This window comes from Oryctolagus cuniculus, chromosome 6 (assembly GCF_964237555.1).
Source record: "Oryctolagus cuniculus chromosome 6, mOryCun1.1, whole genome shotgun sequence".
NCBI lineage: Eukaryota > Metazoa > Chordata > Mammalia > Lagomorpha > Leporidae > Oryctolagus > Oryctolagus cuniculus.
The window spans coordinates 163,375,626-163,397,010 of NC_091437.1; the positions used below are offsets into that span (position 1 = coordinate 163,375,626).

Genomic DNA, 21,385 nt, shown 5'->3' on the forward strand with positions numbered 1-21,385 from the left:
TTCACGGACATAGGTCTTTCCAATGCTTGGCTGGGGGCATTAAATGATCATTTTTGTGCTCTGAGATTAAGGGCCCAATACCATCATTTTGCACTGGACCTAGCCAGTTTTATAGCCATTTTATGCTTGACCCTATAGATTATTTAAGAAGCAAATAAAACTGAAACTCTAGGTTGTCTCATCTTCAAGTGCATATTCCAAGGACTTGAAAGAGCCTTAAAAATGTGTTCACATTGCTCATATGTTTTGTGAAATTTTGTGAAAATGATTAAGACTTGTCCCCCATCACTCATTTTATAACATTTCCATACACATGGAAACCATGGGAGTTTCTGGAGGCAAACATTTTAAGCTCCAGACTGGTCAAAAGCCAGTTAGAATACTCATGGAATTAGGCTGACCATTCTCTTGCCACTTAGCTTTCCAGTTTGCTGCCATGCCTCTTCCATAGCACATCACAAGCTCTTAAGGGATAAAACCCATGTTTATAAGACTCTCCACCTGACTGCCTAGCCTGGAGTTGGTTACCCAGAAGATGATCTCCAATGTTTTTTGATCTGAACTCTCTACCTTTTCAAGATGTTCCAGAGAATACTATTTAAGGCGGCATTATTTTCTTGCCCCTCCCCTTCAACTTTTATCCTGCCTGCACTGAAGATTTAAGGACACAGGAATCAAAGTAGAAACAAAGCAAATACTTTGAAATGCTTCTAAGAAATTGTGACCCAAATAATTTGCCTAATGAAGACTTGAGGCATCTGCAAAACCCTAGGTAATGAGCTCATTCTGTCTGGTAGCTAAGGAGACAGCTCATATTCCAGCAGGTAAGAAATGCATCCATATGTTCACATTTTTCATAGCATCTGGGAACTTCTACTGGAATTTCAGAGACAGAAAGAAACTGGAGAGCAGGTGATGCAGAGTTTCATTTCATGTTCAGCAAATTGGGATCCAGCAAAGAGTCAGAGATGTGCCCAAGATCACAAATCAGGGTTAAAATTAGAGTTAGTACAGAAAAGCATCACCCTTATGGGGAACAGTCTCCCTCTCCCATATTTTAGATCCTTACTTAGGATTTGCTATTTGTTTCATTCCTTTCTGCTAAAAATAATATGAAATAATTAAAAGAAATATATACCCAATGTTCCTGCCTGGATGTGGGACTGAAACAAAGTCTGTTAAGTCCTTCACACTGTGGAGACGCCGCTGTCTCTACTTTGCTATTCAAGTCAGACATGTCCATAAAGCTTCAAGAAATATGATTAAGATGTTAAAGTTCCCCACTCAGAGATGAAACTATGATGGAATTTCCCTATAGTACTTGCTCTGCTCCTTGTGACACCAGTAGATCAATAGATCCAATTTGGGTTTTTGAGTCATTACAATGAAGAGCACCTTCCCATCTTCATTCCTTTTAAATCCTTAAGGAAGGAACTTGTTGACCGTCTGACTCCCTGGAGACGTGCCTAGTAGTAGAAGAGAAATTTTGATGGATTTCAAAGCTTTGACCTAGATAAATTCTGTGCCACACCTATCTCACTTGTCTCTTCTCTCCTGTTCGTGGTCTCCCACTTTCTCTTACCTATCTTCTTTTAACATATGCTTGGGTTAGTTACATCATCATATCATGTACTCTTCTGCCATCATTCCCTGTTCTTGAATTAGCCTGCTGATTTATTCACCTCATTGTAACTGGCCTCCGACGAGGACAGTTTTGTGATAAAGCTTCAGATACAATAAGAAGCTTGCAGTTCTACACCTTTGTCTACCTCCCTCTCATATCTAGAACTCAGCACATGCTGTTCCCCGGAATAAGCTGTGCCCCTGGAACAACACAGCACCATCTCTAAAACTCACCATCATCCTAGAGTCTCGACTTTGATGTAACTTTTCCCTGGAAACTTGCCTAGCATTTCCAGAACTGGATGATCTCTGCTGTTCCTGTCACACCTTTGTTTCTGCTGCTGAGGTTAGCAAACTGGATTTTATGGACCTATGCACCTGGATCTGCTTGTAATACATCCCCAGCACTTTGTCGTCACCACGACCATAATAAATGTTAAATACTCAAATGGCATAGTTTGAATTCCTCTAGGCCCTCAATTTCATTGCTGAGATTTTTACTCTGAGATCCCAGCCCACACACAAGCAGGTAAGAATCCTCTACCATGGAACTCATGCATAGCAAGATAAGGGCATGAAATAGAGAAAGAAAAAAAATGAACAACAAAGAAATAAAGATTTGAACTGCTAAAGGGGTGCTATGTTACTGTTATAAAATAGAGTAGCATGACAGATTGATGGGGAGAGGCAGGAAAAGATGCACCCGGCTGTTTCATGGGACCACTGGAGAGACCTGATATATCCCATATGGCAATCCAGGAGGAACAACTTAAAGACCAGAAATTCACAGTAAAAAGCACTTGGCCAGAAACCTCACACATTGTCCTATTCAAAATATAGAAGCAAGGCCAGAGAAATGCAATGTAGTCATCAGGGACATTTGGAAAAAACAAGAGCAATGAGATGAATCACTCAATAAGCAATGAGTTGCTTAAAGTTACTACGAGTTAAATTGGAAGCTACTGAATTGTTTTAATTAGGGATATGGCATAATCAAAACAAAGAGTGGTCTTCAAAAAGATAATAGACACGTATTTCAAAATATGTTGTACCAAATAAACTTATCTTTTAATTCCATTTTGCATTAACTGTTTTAAATATCCTCATATCTTCTGAACAATTCCCCTGACTTATGAATGGAACATAAGAACTAAAGTAGCTCTGGTGAGATGATGCTGACTTGGACAAGTATGTTAACAATGGCCATGGAATGAAATGACAAATTACAAATGGGACTTGCTGGCAGATTTGTATCACAAAATACAACGAAGCAAATGGTGGAGAAAATCCCCCTTTGCTTTGTTGTTTGGTAACAGAGTGGACGGTGTGGAACAAAGGGAAAAGAAGCTTTAGGGAGAAATCAATAATTCTGTACTGAGGTGTGTTTATACATTATGTGCAACCGTCATGCAAGAGATTGTATGTGATCCTGAATTCAGGAGCTGATGCTGTAGAGTGAGGTCTGGGAGTCTTCAGTAGGAGCTAACTCAGCTTTGAGGCACAGGACTGGGTCATCCAGATTTATCAAGACTGGAGGTTACTGGTTCTATTTCTACCACAGTGACATTATACCTTGTTTTTCTGACGTCTAAACCTTGGAGTATTTGTTGTTTATTGCTCTGATTTTCTCCTCCTTCATGCTCTATCTATTGCAGAATTTTAATACCCTCTAGAACATGAGAACTTTCCCATTGAAACAAACTCGCCCTGACTCCACCAAAGAGCTGTCAGACAGCAGCTCTATTTGGATTTTTAATACTTATTCAAGCTCAACATGTCCAGATCAAGATTCTAGTTTTAGAGATAGATATTACATGTCACTAATGAGGTGGAAGCTTAAGTGTTTTTTGACCACATTGATTCCTTTCAATTCTCAAGAACTACATGGAAATTCATACTTTTTTATTTTTATTTTTTAATTGTATTTTGACAGGCAGAGTGGACAGTGAGAGAGAGAGACAGAGAGAAAGGTCTTGCTTTTCCGTTGGTTCACCCTCCAATGGCCACCATGGCAGGTGCACTGCAGCCGGTGCACCGTGCTGATCCAATGGCAGGAGCCAGGTGCTACTCCTGGTCTCCCATGGGGTGCAGGGCCCAAGCACTTGGGCCATCCTCCACTGCACTCCCGGGCCACAGCAGAGAGCTGGCCTGGAAGAGGGGCAATTGGGACAGAATCCGGTGCCCCAACAGGAACTAGAACCTGGTGTGCCGGCACAGCAGGCGGAGGATTAGCCTATTGAGCCGTGAGGACGCTGGCCCATACTTTTTTATTTTAAAATTTTAATGTATTTTTATTTATTTTAATAACAGAGAGAGAGAGAGAGAGAGATATCTTCCATCCACCAGTTTATCCCCCCAAGTGCCTGAAACAGCTGAAAGGCCGGGCCTGACCAAATTTAGAAGCCTGGAATTCTGGAATTCAATCCTGATCTCCCACATGGATGTCAGAAACCCAAGTAGTTGAGCCATCACCTGCTGCCTCCTGGGTCTGTCTTCACAGAAAGCTGAACTGGGAAGTGGACCTGGGCAGTCTGATATGGAATGCAAACATTCCAAGTAGCAGCTCAGTCCTTGCATCAACCACTCAACCTCTGTGATATTTTTCAGGAGAGTTGCCAATTGTACAAACTGGAGGTGTCACGACATCTAGACCTATTTCTCTTTGATTTCTCTGCTCTAACTCATTTATCATTTCAACTAATAGGAGCACAATTTGCTTGGGTCAAAAACCTCATGTTGGTTTTTGGGTCAAAATCATGCCGGTTTCCTTTCTTTCTTCTGTATCTCGTTTCTTATCCAATCCACCAGCATATCTTGCCACCTCTGCCTTCAAATTGCACCTAAAATCTAATTCTCAATTCTGTTCTTACAGCAGCCCTCATCTTTGTTTCAACCGGTATTTCTCACCAAGACATCCAACAGCTTCTTATTGGGACTCAGGCTTCTTCTTTTCCCTCCCACCTTGATTCCATCCCCAGTAGCACCTAGAACATTTCCTCTTTATTTGAATATCACATCATAGCATGGTTATGCCCAAAGCTTTCTAGTAATGTTTGCATCTCTGAGCAACAACTGAAGTTATCATTATGGATTCAAGGCTGTGTGGTCAGCTCCAGGCATTCTCTGCACTTCTTGTCCTCAACTCCCTCATGTTCTCACTACACTCAGCAACACCAATCTCTTGCTGGTTTGGATTACTGTCATAAGGCCCTCAGCCTTGCTCCCTAAGCCTTGCAATGCCTCCTTCCTCTTCTACAACAGACACACAAGAATGGACCAGTCCCTTTAACCCTCAGCCTGTGTCCCAATGCCACCTTACCTGAAAGCTCCTCTGGCTGCCCCACAGGGAAAGGACACACAGCCTCTGTCTATTGCCGGACACACTATCGACAATCTGTTGTTCCTCATTGCCATCAGATTTTCATCCTGTGACAAATTAGCATCCCATTGTTTTGTTCTCTTATGCCTTGCTATACTGTAACTCTATGAGGACAGGACCTTGTCTTCCCTTTTTAGCTTTTTCTTCATTACTACTGAATTCTGCAAATGATGTTCTTGAAAAGCTTAGTTAAAGGAGACACAGGGATTAATCAATCTTAATGCATTAAATAGAATATGTGTTGATGTTCTGTGTCAATGTTTAAGGCCTCAGTGTGCAAAAGCGGCCATTGCCCAAAGTGAGCCCCACCTGCCTCTCACAATCTCCAGACGGGAGTGCTGTTGGTCTCTGGATTTCGGGTTCCTATCCTGTGCTCATCAAAGGGCTTTCTGTGTCTTCCAGATTCTAAGCCACTAAGCTTCCTGCCATCTTCCCTGAACATCCAGCTCTCAGAAATGGATATGATGATCATTTGTTCACCCCTGGTGTGCATTTATGTCAGTGAGTCACCTGCCTGTCTCAGGGATGAACACATTATGCACCTCAGGTTCAGTGTGAAATAAAATGCCTGTCTTCTGATAAAAAGATTTTCTTTTTTTTATCTCTTTCTTTTTTTCCCGGTAGCAGCACCAGTTTTGAGAGATTTATTTAACACAAGGCAGAATTCCCTACTCTGTGAAAACTTCCACTTGGAAAGCAGTGGGGTGAACGAGAAGAGCCAGGCCTGGGGCTGAGGGGCTGCAGGTCTATTCTGACTCTTCCTCTCCAAGGAGGAAGGATAACCTGGACCTATCCAGGCTCCCCTCTCCCTCTGCAGCTTGGTTACGTTCAGGTGGTGTCTGCACACAACATAGAGAGGAGGCAACACTCTTCTTCCAGCATCTACAGTTGGCAGCCTGTGTGTCTGAAGAGGATGAAGCCTTGTTCTTAAGATGCCTCACCTGGTGTTGTGAGGCAGCCGTAGAGCAATGCAGAGATGGACACATGGCCCAGGGATTCCAGATGCAGTTTCACTCCTGTATCCCATATCAAGTATCTGGGTTCAATTCCCATCCCTGCTCCCTATTCCAGTGTCCTGTTAATGCTCACCCTGCAAAGCAACAAACTCAAATATTTGGGTTCTTGCCATCCATGTGGGGGACCTGGATTGACTTCTCAGCTTCTGGCTTTGTCTCTGGTCCATCTCTCTCTCTCTAAGCTTCTCAAATAAAGTTTTAAAATACAATTTTTGCAATGGAAAAACAGGTAAAATATGGTGTAAGAATTAATAATCAAATTTTGGATAATACTCATAGAAGATTAAGAAAAAATTATGCTGAATAAAACTTTAATAATATGGAAAAGTTGAAGATATATAAATTTTCCTGTATATATCTGAAAATTAAAGTAAAAGAATGACTGCATAAATTAAATAAGCTAGGAGAAAGGGAAGTATGTCAAGCTGAGATCAAATTTAAAATTATAAACTATCTATGAGAAGTTAAAGTCTAAACAGAAAGTAAACACAAAAATAATGTAGAAATGAAGTGTACAATAGGAAACTCACCTTAAGACAGAACAGGAGGGTCTGGCACTGTGGGCTGATGGGTTGAGCTGCCACCTACAGTGTTGACAGCCTACATGGGCCCCATTGAGGGTCCTGGCTGCATCACTTGTCATCCAGCTCCCTGCCAATGGCCTGGGAAAGCAGCTGAAGATGGCCCATGTGCTTGGGCTCCTGTATCCACATGGGAGACCCAGAAGGAACTCCTAGTTCTTGGCTTCAGATTGGCCCAGCTTCAGCTGTTGTGGCCATTTTGGGAAGTGAACCAGTGAATGGAAGATCTCTCTCTCTCTCTCTCTCTCTCTCTCTCTGTCGCTATGTGTGTGTGTGTGTATGTGTGTGTGTGTAACTCTATCTTTCAAATAAGTAAATAAATAAATCTTGAAAAAAATGAAAGAACAGGACAAGGAGAGGACGAATGAGAGAAAACAGGAGGAAGTTCCAAGTCAGTGGGATGCACAGAGTGGAGGGAAAGGAAGTCAGCCAAATCAGCAGAGGAGGAAGTGCTCAGCAAGAGAAACAGGAAGCAAAAATCCTGCTAGGAAAGAAAAGGAGGATGGTAAGAAATGAAGCAGCAAAACTATAATCGTGGAAAGTCATAAAAGACACAAGTAAAATTAAAAACATAAACATAGGAAAATGGAAATAGGAAAAGTGAATGGAAGGCTAAAAGGTTAAACACATTAAAGAAAATCAAAGTTTGATTAAGACTAGAAAATAATGTCAAGAAATCAAAGAAGTCAATGAAGAAAGGGTGAAATGGACACTTGGGCTCAGGCCCCTCCCCCAGGAGGGAACAAGGAGCTGTCTCCTCCCTTGTGCCACAAGGAAACCACTTGAGGCAAAGCTGCTGAGCACAGTGGAGAAAACGTTGTGTCTGATGAGCAAACATGACTCCCTGGGCCTGTGCAGGTGGACTTCCTGAGGGGAGGGCCAGTCTCACTTCCATCCAAATCTATAGAGTCCACACCTGGGACAGATGAGGGTTAGGGCAGTTCCCTGTGGAGGAAAGTTATACAGAGAAAAATTAGAAATTGTATGATAAAAATCATAACTTTAGAGCTAGCAGACTTAACAAAGGGAAAAAAGACATGAAACAATACACTGAAAAAAAACAGCTCAAAGCACATGCATGTATGAGTAAGAAGAAAGAAGGCAAGTAGGAGGCAGAGCAGAGGAAGAAAAAGAAAGAACAACATAATGAATAAAAATGAAACAAAAAGGATGGCTATTTAGTGCAATGGTTAAGATGCCCCTTGGGAGGGGTTTGAAGCCTGCTTCCACTTCCAACTCCAATCTCCTGACAACGCACACCCTAGGAGGCAGTAAGCGATGCTTCAAGGACTTGAGTCCCTGTCACTCACATTCCATACTATTTATACTATGTATATATTTATACTATATATACAGTATATAGTATATATTAATATAATATAATATCTAACTACAATACAATATTATAGAATATATAATAGTATATGATATATATAATATGTAATAATGAGGTATATATGATATATATCTTAATGAATGCCTTTCAAATATAAATTAAGTAAATGATTCCAACATAAAGAAAAACTGGTGTATTGAAATGCATCTATTTCATGAAACACCTCTGCTGTGAGTGAGGAACTGATAGCATGGCCAGGAAGACAGATGGTGTTTCTGGTCAAAATTACTAGTTCTCCATGTTTTATCAAGGTAGGAAGCATCTGTAAAATATTCTGGGCCATGTCAAGAGGGAGCTGACTTTCTGAGTCAGCATTTGTTTGTAATTCTACACTCCTTCCACCAAATAACACAGTTATGGAGATGAATAAGATAACCAACCTGAGAAAATTAATCAGCAATACTAGGAATAGAATTGAATGATATTCCAACCTAATGAATCTTTAATTGGATATAGGGGAATTAGGTTGTTTTGATGGCTTTTAATTTCCCTAATTGAGCTATTCCTCTTACACTGCAGGATGATTGATATGAGTTATTTTATGAGCTTTAGTAAAAGGGCATGTGGGAGTATCTATGCCTGCCCATTACAGACAACTATAGAATTCCCACTTTCAACTCTTTAAAAATACAAGTAGGTTGATTGCACCAACTTTTGCATTGCCTGCCACATTCTAGAAGGTATTGCATTGATACGTGGTGTGTGCAATCCATCCAAGTCCATAATCCCTCTGCAGCTCACAACTACCATTTCATGGCAACTTGTGCGTGGACAGCGCAGAAGTGTGAGTTTATCTTTCCTGATCTCTGAAGAGCATCAACTAACACCACAGAGACACTCCCAGAATAAGACATTTAAGGGCATCAGTAGGAGCATTTCCACCACACAGGAAAGCCATGGGCCTCTTACGTACCTCACCTCCCTAAATGCACTATCAGAATGACATATGAAAAAGACATGGAGATCAAAGTGCCACTCTGAAGTATCTCTGGACAACACCAGCACTGTGCAGAAACACCTGCAGTGGAAGAGTTTACGCACAAACAGTGCAGGGGTCAGCTGTGTCTACCCTGGTCATGTATTATTAGAAATTTTGGTGTTTTTTTTTAACTTCTGTTTAATGAATATAAATTTCCAAAGTACAGCTTACAATGGCTTCCCCCCCATTACTTCCCTCCCACCTGCACCCCTCCCCTTTCCCTCCCCCTCTCCCATTCCATTCACATCAAGATTCAGTTTCAATTCTCTTTATATACAGAGGATCAGTTTAGCATACATTAAGTAAAGATTTCAACGGTTTGCACCCACACAGAAACACAAAGTGAAAAATACTGTTTGAGTACTAGCTATAGCATTAAATCACAATGTACAGCACATTAAGGACAGAGATCCTAAAAAAAAAAAAAGAAAGAAATTTTGGTGGTTGTTTTAAATAAACAATTTTTTTAACTTTTATTTAATGAATATAAATTTCCAAAGTACGATTTATGGATTACAATGGCTTCCGCCACATACCGTCCCTCCCACCCACTACCCTCCCCTTTCCCACTCCCTCTCCCCTTCCATTCACATCAAGATTCATTTCGATTATCTTAATATACAGAAGATCAGCTTAGTATACATTAAGTAAGGATTTCAACAGTTTGCTCTCACACAGAAACATAAAGTGAAAAATAATAGATGATTTTTTTTAAATGATGATGAAATCAGATCAGACCTATTGTCATGTTTAATCCCAGTGAGAGTCAAGTTGGGAGTTGATAATTTCTTTTTTTTTTTTTTTTTTTTTTTTTTTTTACAGAGGATCAGTTTAGTATACATTAAGTAAAGATTTCAACAGTTTGCACCCCCATAAAAACACAAAGTGAAATATATTGTTTGGGTACTCGTTATAGCATTAAATCTCAATACACAGCACATTAAGGACAGAGATCCTACATGAGGAGTAAGTGCACAGTGACTCCTGTTGTTGACTTTACCAATTGACACTCCTGTCTATGGCATCAGTAGTCTCCCTATGCTCCGGTCATGAGTTTCCAAGGCTATGGAAGCCCTCTGAGTTCTCCGATTCTTATCTTGTTTAGACAAGCTCATAGTCAAAGTGGAGGTTCTCTCCTCCCTTCAGAGAAAGGTACCTCCTTTTTGAAGACCTGTTCTTTCCACTGGGATCTCACTCGCAGAGATCTTTTGCCAGAATGTCTTGGCTTTCCATGCCTGAAATACTCTCATGGGCTTATCAGCCAGATCCGAATGCCTTTAGGGCTGATTCTGAGGCCAGAGTGCTATTTAGGACATCTGCCATTCTATGAGTCTGCTGAGTATCTCATTTCCCATGTTGGATCACTCTCCCCTTTATTTATTCCATCGGTTAGTGTTAGCAGGTACTAGACTTGTTTATGTGCTCCCTTTGACTCTTAGTCCTTTCATTATGATCAATTGTGAACTGAAATTGATCACTTGGAATAGTGAGATGGCATTGGTACATGCCACCTTGATGGGATTGAATTGGAATCTCCTGGTATGTTTTTAACTCTACCATTTGGGGCAAGTCAGCTTGAGCATGTCCCAAATTATACATCTCTTCCCTCTCTTATTCCCACTCTTATGTTTAACAGGGATCACATTTCAGTTAATTTTTAACACTTAAGAATAACTGTGTATTAATTACAGAATTAAACCAGTCATATTAAGTAGAACAGACAAAAAACTACTAAGAGGGATAATGTATTAAGTTGTTCATTAACAGTCAGGGCTATGCTGATCAAGTCACCGTTTCCCATAGTGTCCGTTTCACTTCAACAGGTTTCCTTTTTGGTGTTCAGTCAGTTGTCACCGATCAGGGAGAACATATGGTATTTGTCCCTTTGGGACTGGCTTATTTCACTCAGCATGATGTGTTCCAGATTCCTCCATTTTGTTGCAAATGACTGAATTTCATTGTTTCTTACTGCGATATAGTATTCTAAAGAGTACATATCCCATAATTTCTTTATCCAGTCTACCGTTGATGGGCATTTAGGTCGGTTCCAGGTCTTAGCTATTGTGAATTGAGCTGCAATAAACATTAGGCTGCAGACCGCTTTTTTGTTTGCCAATTTAAATTCCTTTGGGTAAATTCCAAGGAGTGGGATGGCTGGGTCGAACGGTAGGGTTATCTTCAGGTTTCTGAGGAATCTCCAGACTGACTTCCATAGTGGCTTGACCAGTTTGCATTCCCACCAACAGTGGGTTAGTGTCCCTTTTTCCCCACATCCTCGCCAGCATCTGTTGTTGGTAGATTTCTGAATGTTAAATAAACAATTTTTTACATTTGTTTTCCCTAAATTGTTCATTGTGCATATTCTTCTGTTTATCCATTTACTTAACATCAATTTATGATTTACTGGACATGTACTCTGTGCTGGAATTCAAGACCAAAGAGATGCAAACTTGAGATAAATGTCTTTTATCAGTTTTTTTTTCATTTTTTATTTAATAAATATAAATTTCCAAAGTATAATTTTTGAATTGTAGCGGCTTTTCCCCCCATAACCTCTCTCCCACCCACAACCATCCCATCTCCCACTCCCTCTCCCATCCCATTCTTCATCACCATTCATTTTCAATCATCTTTATATACAGATCAACTTAGTATATACTAAGTAAATATTTCAACACATTGCACCCACAAAGACACAGAAAGTATAGAGTACTGTTTGAATAGTAGATTTACTGTTAATTTGCATAGTACAACACATTAAGGACAGAGGTCCTACATGGGGAGCAGGTGCACAGTGACTCCCGTTGTAGATTTAACAATTGACACTCTTATTTATGACGTCAGCAATCACCCGAGGCTCTTGTTTTTAAAGCCAGGGGATGGGGTTGGCATTGTCACTCAGCAGTAAAGCCGCCATATGTGGTGTTGACATCCCATACAGCTCTGGTTTGAGTTCCAGCTGCTCCATTTTCTATCCAGCTCCGTGATAATGCGCCTGGGAAAGCAGCAGAACACAGTCCAAGTGATTCAGCTCCTGGCTCCTGGCTTTGGTATGGCCCAGTCTCTCTCTCTCTCCTCTTTCTCCTTCTCTGTAATTCTGCCTTTAAAATATAAATAGATAGATAAGTGGCAATGCTTTGGAGCAGCAGGTTAAAGCCCTGGCCTGCAGTGCTGGCATCCCATATGGGCCCTGGTTCTAGTCCCGGCTGCCCATTTCCAATACAGCTCCCTGCTAATGCTCCTGGGTAAGCAGCAAAGTATGGCCCAAGACTATTAGCCCCTTCAACCATGTGGGAGACCCAGAGGAAGCTCCTGGCTCCTGGCTTGGCATCAGCCCAGCTTCGGCTATTGCAACCATTTGGGGAGTGAACCAGTGAATGGAAGACCACTTTTTTCTTTGTCTCTACCTCTCTCTCTGTAACTCTGTCTTTCAAGTAAATAAAATGAATCTTTTGAAAAAGTAAAATAATAAAATAAATTAATTAAAACAATAAAATACAGAGGCAGAATGAGGCCATTTTGAGAGTATGTTAAAGCAGTGACTGGTAAAGTGTATTGCGAGATGAGATTTTAACTACTAGACACTATGTCCTACTTCATATTTGCTTCTAACAAGGACATATATTTTAACTGAGGTGTTGCTAGATGTCTACCAGTATTTTAAGAAACTAGCTATTGAGTAAGTAGAGGAAGAAATGGGAGTTTATGGTTGAAGGGTAAAATATAAACAAGCAAATATACACATCTGGGTCAGTCCTACATTTTTAGAACAACTTCACCAATTTCAGATAGTTGTTTTGCACACATCTGCTGAGTTCCAGGAACACCACTGTTAAGGGTCAGTCATAGCTCATCACAAGTAGGAATAACTAGGAACAATCTGGAGTGGCAGAGACAGACACAGACATTTTCATGTTTCAGAAGATATGAAGCATCAGGAATATGGTAATAGTGCTTCCAAAATCACAAACTCTCAAAAGAGAAAACACCATCTGACAAGATGAGCATCAAACACATTACTTTTTGGTAATGTAATTTATAATTGAAATGTGATATTATTTAGATGAGAGATAATTAGAGACTTGCCATTATATAAGATATAAAACATCTTTGTGAAAAGGTGTCCCCTGAATTCCTTCTTTAAAAAAATTATGCATTTATTTATTTGAACGAGCAAGCTACACAGAGATAGAGAGACAGAAAAGGAGAGAAGGAGGGAGAGAGGAGGGAGGGTGAGAGAGAAGGAGAGGAAGAGGAGGAGGGAGGGTGAGAGAGAAGGAGAGGAAGAGGGAGAGAGAGAGAGATCTTCCATCCACTGGTTCACTTCTCAAATGGCACAATGGCTGGAACTGGGCCAGGCCAAAGCCAGAAGCTTGGATCCTGGTGCTCCATCCGAAACTCCCGCATGGGTGTTTAGGCCCAACGCCTTGGGCCATCTTCCACTGGTTTTCCAGAGGCATTAGCTTGGAACTGGATTGGAACTGGGCCCCAGAAAGGTTTCCTAACCCATTTAACCTGCAGTGTCACAATGCCAGCCCCACCCCTAACTATTTCATGAGCCTGGCTATCACTTAATTCCTGAAACATCACAGCAAATAAGAGGTCAACAACATATTTTTTAAATTCTTCAAGTTAATTCTAAGTTTGTTCAAATACCTAAACTACCCTCATCATTTCTTACTGTCAATAACTTATTCCAATCAAATCCCTACACAACAGTTTTGCTTTGGCTTCCAGTACCCCAAACCAGATTTCTTTTTTTTTTAAATATTTTATTTATTTATTTGAGAGGTGGAGTTACAGAGAGGGGTAGAGACAGATAGAAAGGTCTTCCATCTGCTGGTTTACTCCCCAAATGGTCACAATAGCCAGAGCTGGGAAGATCTCAAGCCAGGAGCCAGGAGCTTCTTTTGGGTCTCCCATGCAGATACAGGAGTCCAAGCCTTTGGACCATCTCCAACTGCTTTCCGAGGCCACTAGCAGAGACCTGGATTGGAAGAGGGGCAGCCGGGACATGAACTGGTACCCATATGGAATGCAGGCACAGCAGGTGGAGGCTTAGCCCACTATGCCACAGCACCAGCCCCACCAGATGTTCTAAATCACCATGAACTTCAGCCTTTGCAAAATGAAACTCCAACTTTTATCAGGAAAACCCTTAGCCTGCTTTCTGATGCCAATCCATACAGGAAGAGAAAGAGGTAGGAAGAGCTAGAGACGTTCATTGGGATTCTGTTTTACTTCCTTCCTTGTATCAAAGGAAAAAATTCAACTTGAGAAAGACCACAGATAGCGAATTAGAAGAATTACATTCCAGTCCACAGATTCTCTTCTAGATCTTCTTTTCCATGTTTGGATGCTATCCCTTACTCTTTAACATAATTCACACATGTGACAGACGTAAGTTCCAAAGGAGTGTGAGAGTTTAAATGCTCCCTGGAATAGACTTCAAAGCAAGCATTCAAGTGCATGCAGTGTATTGATAAACTGTTAGGATGCGGGCAGTGGGAACAGGAGGAGTCAGATAACAAAGTATAAATTGTCAAGTCAATGGGTAAGCTCTGGAAAACACTGTGGAATTATTCCATTTGAGAGACAAGCAACTGGATGTGCACCTACTCTTTTTTTTTGAGATTTATTTATTTATTGGAAAGGCAGAATTATAGAGAGGCAGAGAGAGGGAGAGAGAGAGAAAGAGGAACGAGAGAGAGAGAGAGAGAGTCTTCCATCTACTGGTTCACTCCCCAAATGGCTACAATGGCTGCAGCTGGGCTGATCCGAAAACAGGAGCCAGGAGCTTCTTCTGGGTCTCCCACGTGGGTGCAGGGACCCAAGCACCTGAGTCATCTTCTATTGCTTTCCCAGGCCATAGGAGAGAACTGGATTGGAAGTGGAGCATCCGGGACTTGAACCGGCACCCATATGGGATGCCAGCACTGCACAGGGCTTCTTTGTCTGCTACACCACAGCACAGGCCCCGATTTGTACCAGCTCTTACTAGGTGTTATTTGAGGGCTCTGGAAAGCTGCCACAGTATGGGCAGAACGTGAAGCTCTGGAGAAATCTCTCAGTCCAAGAAAGTCAGTTGCTGGTACTTGGAAGTCAGAGTACACTGAAGTGGAAAGCTCTGAGTAATAAGGACAGGGCAGGGACACCATCTGAGTAAGGGACCCAGTGAAAACAACCACATCAACACAAACCTGTCAAGGACTTGGAGTGTGCCCAAAGGAGGATTTTTCATGCAGTATCTAATTACCCTTTGGTTAAGTATTATTTTCCTCGATTTCAGATAAGTAAATAGTCTTGGAGGGTTTGGGTGACTTTTCTGGAGTCAGTAGCTGCCAGGTGACAGAACTAGGTCCGAGTCAACAATTATACCACCAATTTCCTTGACCTGTAGATCAGTAAGAAACTGAAGATGGAGTTATCTACAGAGAAAGCACGAGAAGTAAAAGTTTATGTTCTCTCTCTGCAGGTGAACACCATAACCAGCGAATCTTGTCCTGACACAGGGAGGTAATATAGAAACTTCCCCAAAATCATCACTGTAAATATGAATAGAAAACAGAGCCCGCCCCTGTAGATACCATAGCCACCTTCACATCCAATCCACAACTTGGCAAGGCAAATTACATTCTTTGGAAAAAAATGGCAGAAAGTTACCCTCCATCAAGTCCTACTCACATAATATTGATTTTGTGATTTTATTTATGCTCACAGAGTTAGCCTATTACTGCTTCATGAATGATGGCAGAAGACATGAGACAACCGGGTCAGAGAAAAAAGAGTTTATTTCTCATGGTAAAGCAAGCAACATCATCAGCATATTAGCATTGATTCCCCCTCCTTGCAACTTCCAAGGAGGAGGGAAGTGTAATTTGGCCCAGCTGAATGCTACACGTGCATTGGGCTTTCTCTGTACCTGAAGAACACTGAGTTTGCTGAAACTTCTACATTTATACCAGGAAGGAAATTCGCCAATTATTTGTCCAGGAGGGACCATGTCATCAGCTGCATGAGAAACACTGAGATATAACTTAGGTTAAAAGCTCTCAGAGGGGCCAGCATTGTGGCACAGTGGGTTAAAGCCTGAGCTGCAGAGCCAGCATCCTACGTGGGTGCTGGCTTGCATCCCAGCTGCTCCAATTCTGATCCATCTCCCTCATAGTACACCCTGGAAAGCAGTGGAGGATGGCCCAAGTCCTTGGGGCCCTGTACCTGCATGGGAGACCCAGAATAAGCTCCTGGTTCCTGGCTTTGGATCTGCTCAGCTCTGGCCATTGCGGTCATCTGGGGAGTGAACCAATGGATAGAAGATCTCTCTCTCTCTCTCTCTCTCTCTCTCTCTCTGTCTCTCTTTGTAACTCTGACTTTCCAATAAATAAAATAAATCTTAGAAAGAAGCCTCTCAAAGTACTAGAATCTTGGTAGAATAGCAACACCTGTAAGAATGCAACAAGTCCTAAGATATTGACTTTCCCAGTATAGAGATCCTTTTTCAAGTAAAATTAAAATTCTTTCTTTATACCACAAAATAAAATATACACTCTCTATACAGTAAATAAAGGCAAAAATCTTTACTTACAGTAGCATCACACAAAATATTTACATTAGTTATATACAAAATAATTACATTAGTGACATAAAAATTCAAACAGCAGTTTTAATAACCGCTGACTGTGGGGAGCAACTCGGACTAGACTAAGTTACTGGAATTAAGACTTATTCTATGCATCTGCTCTCCCACAATATGGCGCTGGGAGAGGAGGAAACAACTTTTACACAGCTGCCTCCAGTTCGACCAGTAACCTGCAGGAGCTGATCTTGCTCCTGATTGAAGGAGAGCAGCGTACTCGGCGTGTGGGTAGCAGAGTTGGGATTGGTGGAAGAGGACTATAAAGGAGGAGAGAGACAACATGCACCAGGAACATCTAAGGGGAACATCTATCTGAAGGAACACCTGTGCAGCCCCCGAGAGAGCCGGCCGGCGGTGTGCCGCTCCCCCGCGGAAGTGGGGAAAGTGGCAGGGGGAACTGCCCTTCCACGGAGGTGGAAGGGATGGTAGCCAACCCGGGAAAAACCAGCAGCAAACCCGGGAAGGGCTGAGCAGACAAAAGAACAGCACAGGGTCCTGTGTCGTTCCTCCACGAAGAGGGGGAGCGACATAATGGTGCCGTGACTCGGATATGAAACCTAGGAGGCAAGAAGCGGGAAAATACCAGAGAGAGAGACTAGAAGAGCCTAGGGAAAAGCAAGACAGAAAAAGTGCCGGAAGAAGTTAGGATTGAAAGTGAAAGTGAAAGCTGGAAGAAACATAGATTCGGATACGGACTATGGAGGGGAAGTTAGGAGAAATCTATGGTTGAAAGTGAAAGTGAAACCTAGAAGAAACTTAGACTCGGATACGGACTGTGGGGAGAAGCCAGGAGAAATGAGAGGGGAATATTGTTGGAAGAAAAGTTAGGAAACATACCGGGTAGAGAAAAATATGTTAGGGAGGATGAAGCCGCGGGGGCAGGCCAAAGCGGAGATGTAAGCTAGGTTGGAATTCGTCAAGTCAGCCTGGGGAACAAAAGGCGAAAGTTAAAACCAGAGGCAGAGATGTAAGCTAGGTTGGAATCCGTCAGATTAGCCCGGGGAGCAAAAGACGGGAAGCCAAACCGAAAGGCGGAGACGTAAGCTAGGTTGAATTTGCCAGGTTAGCCCAGGGAACTTAGACTGAATACCGTTGGCGGAAACGGGAGCTAGGCTGTGATTCGCGGAACCCGCCGAGGGCAGAGAAAAGCGCGCAGGGCACAAGTGGAGAGAGCGCACAGGGCACGAGTAGATAGGAAGTGTGGGGCTGGCATGGAGGCCATGGTGCGGGCGGGAAGGGCGCGGAGACCACGGAGCGTGCACAAAACCGGGAAGCTGTGCAGAGCTGGGAAGCCGCCGAGGGGCGAGGCGCCGAGAAGCTGCCTCGGGGCAGGTGCCGGGAAGCTGTGGGGATAAGAGAAATAGAAGTATAGAAGTAAAATGAGAGAAATAGGAATGCTGGCAGATAGAAGTAAAATAAGAGAAATAGGAATGCCCGGAGATAGAGAAATAGAGAAAAATAAGGCCTCCCCACAACACAGCAATGAGAGGGCTTGGATTTGGTCTGCCTGATTAGTAAGACGATAAGCACCTGCAGGCAGTATGCGCCGCAGGTCACCGAAGACAGGCACGAATCAACATCAATAAGTCTCCCCACAATATGGCAATGAGAAGGCTCGGATTCAGTTTGCCTGATTGGTAGGGCTTGTAAGCACCTGCAGGCAGTTCTAGCAGAGCAGAGCATGCACTGCAGGGCACCGAACACAGGCATGCATCAGCGCCTAAAAACTTCACAACATGGTGAAGAGAGGGCCCGGATTCGGTTTACCTGATTGGTAGGGCTTGTAAGCACCTGTGGACAACTCCAGCAAGCAGAGCAGAGTGTGTGCCACGGGGCACTGAAGACAGGCGTGTATCAACGCCAAAAAATAAAAAGAAAGGGGGAACTGTGGGGAGCAACTCGGACTAGACTAAGTTACTGGAATTAAGACTTATTCTATGCATCTGCTCTCCCACAATATGGCGCTGGGAGAGGAGGAAACAACTTTTACACAGCTGCCTCCAGTTCGACCAGTAACCTGCAGGAGCTGATCCTGCTCCTGATTGGAGGAGAGCAGCATACTCGGTGTGTGGGTAGCAGAGTTGGGATTGGTGGAAGAGGACTATAAAGGAGGAGAGAGACAACATGCACCAGGAACATCTAAGGGGAACATCCGAATAACATCTGAGCAGCCCCCAAGAGAGCTGGCCGGCGGTGTGCTGCTCCCCCGCAGAAGTGGGGAAAGTGGCCAGGGGGAACCGCCCTTCCACGGAGGTGGAAGGGATGGTAGCCAACCCGGGAAGAACCAGCAGCAAACCCGGGAAGGGCTGAGCAGACAAAAGAACAGCGCAGGGTCCTGTGTCGTTCCTCCATGAAGAGGGGGAGAGACAGCTGACCATCACTTACTTTATTGGCAGAATTCACTGCAGACCACATATAACATTTTCCTAATGGGTGCTATCTGCATTGCAGGGTACTGGCATATTAATGATGTGTTCGTCTTTCACCCAGGTAGCTAGGAAGCTACAGCCATATACATCCCACCCCAAAAAAGTGAACAAAAAAAAATCAAACAAAGGTTTTATTGTTATTTTAGCAAAGTCAAAAAATTTTAACCTAAGTGTTCAATGCCTTTGTTTTTCACATTCACTCAATCACTCATTAAACAAAAGTGCATTAAGAACCTGAAATATCCTTGCATAAGCAGAGTGTAATTCATTCTACTTGGTGCAGTGACAAATATTCAAGAAGTCTTCACAAATAAAAAATGACTTTGAACTGGGATGTTGAACCACTGGAAGCACAAATACCTTCAGAGTGTGACAAAGGGCTACCTACAAAATATCAAGTGTCAGGAAGATAACAGAAATGAGAGATGATGCTGTGTGTCAGACTTCTCATCATGAGATGAGAAAACAAGTGTTTAGGGGAGAATTTTATGCACTCATTCCTGGCACTCTGCACTCCAGCAGGCACACTCATTAACTTCCTGCCTGCATCCATTACATGAATTACCTTTAAGGGAGGAAATTTGCTCCAGGAAAAATCAGGTTAGGATTCAGATGGGACAAACGGCTACTTCAGAGCCTTTTGTAGATTTATGCCTCTTTATATTCACAGCAGTAGGTGAGAGTACACAAGAAACATATGTGCTTGCTCTTGGTGGTAGAGGACCTGTACAGAGGCCCATGGACAACTGCATCCCCAAACTCTTGTATAAGATTATAGACAATAGTGGTACACAGCCAAGCAATTATACAACAGTTATATAACAGAAGTTATTATTATATACAAACAATTATATAACAGAAGTTCTGGGTCTGCTGGTTGTCATGACTGAAGGACCCTGATTGATTTCACTTTCTTAATACTACCTCATCAACTCTCCACCTTTATAGTAAAGACAGCCAAGTGACATGCAGAATCCTGATAGATCCTTCACCGACGATGAGAGACTTTCCTTGTCATCGAAAGCTGAGGTGAAGTGGGTCATGCAAGGAAGTAGAAAACATATCTGAAATTTGGTTGTTTTTAGTTCTTGCCAATAGCAACAGTAAACATTGACACAGTAAATAGCTGACTTAGCACATACTGTCTCACTTGGAAACCCCAATAATGTTGTGAGCTAGGTATTAACAGGTGATCCAAATATATATCAGGAAACTGTGGCTCAGAGATGTGGCTTGACTTCTCCAGATCCTTGGGTGGTGATGGGGGCAGCAGGAATAGGGCTCAGGTGTTCCTCTTCACTAAAATGAGAGGCTTGAATTCAGGCTGGAAGCGTCCCATACTGAGACAGGGTCTGATGTTAGCCTGAGTGGAAGCCATGCTTTCCACGTGATAAGAGTAGTAACTAACTACAATAATCATCATCCTCATTTCTTGTCTTTTTTTGAATTGTTTTAACTGGATAATTTTTTTCAAATTTTATTTAATAAATATAAATTTACAAAGTACAAACTTTGAATTATAGTGGTTTTCCCCCATAATCTCCCTCCCACCAACAACCATCACATCTCCCATCCCATTCTTCATCACCATTCATTTTCAATTATCTTTATATACAGAAGATCAACTTAATATATACTAAGTAAAGATTTCAACAGACTGCACCCACACAGACACACAAAGTATAGAGTACTATTTTATTAGTTGTTTTACCATTAATTCCCATAGTACAACACGTTAAGGACAGAGGTTCTACATAGGGAGTAAGTACACAGTGACTCCCGTTGTTGATTTAACAATTGACACTCTTATTTATGGCATCAGTAATCACCCAAGACTCTTGTCATGAGCTGCCAAGGCTATGGGAGCCTCTTGAGTTCACAAACTCTGATCTTATTTAGACAAGACCATATTCAAAGTGGAAGTTCTCACCTCCCTTCAGAGTAAGGTACCTCCTTCTTTGATGGCCCGTTCTTTTTGCTGGGATCTCACTCACAGATATCTTTCATTTAAGTCTTTTTTTTTGCCACAGTGTCTTGACTTTCCATGCTGCAAAACTCTCATGGGCTTTTTAGCAAGATCCTAATGCCTTAAGAGTTAATTCTGAGGCCAGAGTGCTGTTCAGGGCATTTGCCATTCTATGAGTCTGCTGTGTGTCCCGTTTCCCATGTAGGATCATTCTCTCCTTTTTAATTTTTTTAAATTTTTTTCCTTGCTTTTTTACTCTTATTTATTTATGTATTTGACAGGTAGTGTTATAGACAGTGAGAGAGAGAGAGACAGAGAGAAAGGTTTTCCTTCTGTTGGTTCACTCCCCAAATGGCCACAATGGCCGAAGCTATGCCGAT

At 42.2% G+C, this 21,385-nt stretch overlaps 1 pseudogene; it reads right to left on the reverse strand.

Moving 5' to 3' along the window:
* The window catches only part of LOC100359027 (transcription factor E2F4 pseudogene), a 191,499-nt pseudogene that overhangs the window by 158,529 nt on the left and 11,585 nt on the right, over positions 1 to 21,385 (reverse strand).